The sequence below is a fragment of the Protobothrops mucrosquamatus genome, unplaced genomic scaffold (genome assembly GCF_001527695.2).
Source record: "Protobothrops mucrosquamatus isolate PMUCROS unplaced genomic scaffold, P.Mucros_1.0 scaffold30, whole genome shotgun sequence".
Classification (NCBI taxonomy): Eukaryota; Metazoa; Chordata; class Lepidosauria; order Squamata; family Viperidae; genus Protobothrops; species Protobothrops mucrosquamatus.
In genome coordinates this window covers 1059202-1061946 of record NW_015386414.1, presented here as the reverse complement: position 1 = coordinate 1061946, position 2745 = coordinate 1059202, and positions in this window count along the sequence as shown.

Sequence of the window (2745 nt, the reverse complement as noted above, 5' to 3'; positions counted from 1 at the left end):
AAGGAAGTCCTAAATGCCAAAGAAGAAAATCAGGTCTCAGGCATTATGGAAATGGATCTTTCAGGGGCACTTTAAAAAAACGAACATAAAGAGATGGAAAAGTATAGTAAACTCTTATTAATATAAGCTAAAACCTCACTTTCTTTTGTCTGTCTTTGTGCCTTTGACTCCCTGGATAGGTCCCTGCAGTTTCCCTGGGAGGATTTCAGAGATGCCTTAAAAATTGTCTGCTTCCTAGGGCTGAGAGAGAGTAACTAGCCCAAGGATACTGAACTGGCTTTGTGCTTAAGATGAGACTAGAACTCATGGTCTCCCAGTTTCTAGCCTGGTGCCTCAAATACTATACCAAACAGGCTCTCCTGCTTTCCATTACAATAACTTAAAAATATTGTTGTGATTATTATATCATGGTTATTAAAAGCTTTATGCAAGTATTATGCATGTATCCTGCTTGTTTATTTTCCATCATGATCTACAAGTCACATGGATTCCAAAAAATAATTATATATATTCTTATTATCAAGAATAGCAGAATGTTTTAAACCATTTACTAATCAATTACAGACACCTAAAACATTGTGTCACTTGTACAGTGGAGCACCAAAGCTGGTAGAACACACTTTTATGTCTTATCTTAAATATGAATCAGAAAGGACTTTTGGTTTCAGTTTTACCAATAAAAAAACTACTTATTGATTAGTGATAAAACCCTTATTGGAAAGCCATGAATTCATTGTCTCAAAACAATATTCCTGATTTGGATAACAACCTTGAACATTCTCCTTCCCCTCTATATAGTGTAGCTTTCCCCAACCTGCTCCTTGCCAGATGTGCTGGACTACAGCTTCCAGAATCATCAATGCCTGAGGATTTGGGGATTTGTAGTCCAAGACATCTGGCAAGGGCTGAGTTGGGGAAGGCTAATATAGTAAATGCCTCGGCTACTTGTGAATTGATGCATATGTGCTGCATGATCCAGTGATTTGACTTGCTCTATATCTAGATTTACTGTATGTCGCTAGGGGATTCTGTTTTGAAGAATCACCTGAGGTTGAATCAGGAAATGCTGCCTCAGCAGAAGGCCTAGACAGTCTGTCCTTTCTATAGCTATCTGTCTCCTGTGCCAATTCACTCTTAAAGGGCAGATTATATTGGTGAGTGTGAATGCGCTGGATCCATTGCAACCTGATATGTATGCATATTCTTTGCCTTTATTGATTTTTAATGGGGAAGAGCGAAGCTACTGCAGGCCATTAAAAAGCTCCATTTGGCTTCTCCTGAGTCCATGTCTAAGAAAGCAATCAATTCTGAGAAATATCTCTCAACCTTGCATACAGAGGCTACACCCACTATTACTCCCTGCCTCCCTGCCTTGGAAAATCTCGATTACATCATGTTTTAGCTGGCCAGCAGAAAGATCTGCAGTGAAAACCAAATGGCGGTAATAAAAATGGCTTGCCAGCTTTCATGATGAGAGCTGATCGGCTGGAGTGGTTTCTAATTAACGAGAATCAGTATAGATAATAGAAATAAGCAAATACAGATAGTCCTCGACTTTTGGGACCAGAATTTCCATCACTGAGCAATGTGATCATAAAGCCCTACATATGACCACATCGCTTAGTATCGGCACTCCCCATTGATGTAAAAATTATGGGTGGTTAAATAAACACGTACACCAAACCAGGTCATTCTGGCTTAGTCCTTCCCAGCCCCTAGCCTGGGTAAGGTAGGGAACTGCCTCGGCTTCAGCTCCCCCTACCCACCTTTCTCTCTCCCATCTCTGCTCTTTTGGCTATCTTGCACCTTGCCTTGTGGGGCAGCAAGTAGCCTCAGAAATGCATGGCTCTGAAGCTGCTTGCCACACTGCAGCTCAAGGGCTTCTTGGCATGCTAGGGCTGCAAGAAGGCGCAACTGTTCTGGAAGCCCAAGCCACCCCATCTGCATGGCAGAAAGGCCCAGCTGTTCCAGGAAACCTCAGCTAACCCAGCCTGGCCCCAGCCATCGTACCCTCGCCACCCTGCACTCCGAAGCCCCTGCTGTCCTGTGCTCTGCCGCCCCCAACTGACCTCTGTCTTCTTGCTGCTACTGTTGACAAGGCTTGCCCCTTTGCAAGACAGCTGCGAGTGTACAAGGCCATCTGCCACAGTCTCATTAGTAAACCTTGGGAAGAAGGCCTGTTGTGGCCAGCAGCTGCTTTCCAGAAGGGCCAGGCCAAGCCAGGCATGCTTGGCCAGCAACAGGAGCAAGAAGATGGCAGAGGTCAGCTAAGGGGGCAGGGGCTGCAAATGCAGAGGCTGAATGGAAGTTGAAGTGCCCCTGTGGTAATAAATACAGATAGGCTGCCGGCACAAATTTTGATTATGTGACGGGAGGGTGGGGCACTGCAATGGCCATAACTTTGGGAACTGGTCATAAGTTGCTTCAGCACCACTGTAATTATGGTCATAAGTCGAGGACTAACCATCCCAATGACAGTCGATCCTTCTTCCAAAATAGGACCAGAGATTGACAGCTACTGGGGAAGAAGAAAAGGCTGTTGTACTCTGTTGCGTTGGCTGATGGATCAGGGTTCAGGCTTCAACTCTTAGAGCCCCATAACAGGGGTGAGAATTTTAGAGGGACCCTCGCAAGGGTGATCACCTTGAATAGGGAAAGATTTTTCCCTTTGCCACCGACCCAGTGTGCCGGACGATCAACGGTCACAGTAGGGAAATGCGATGGCGTATGAACAGGACAAACTGA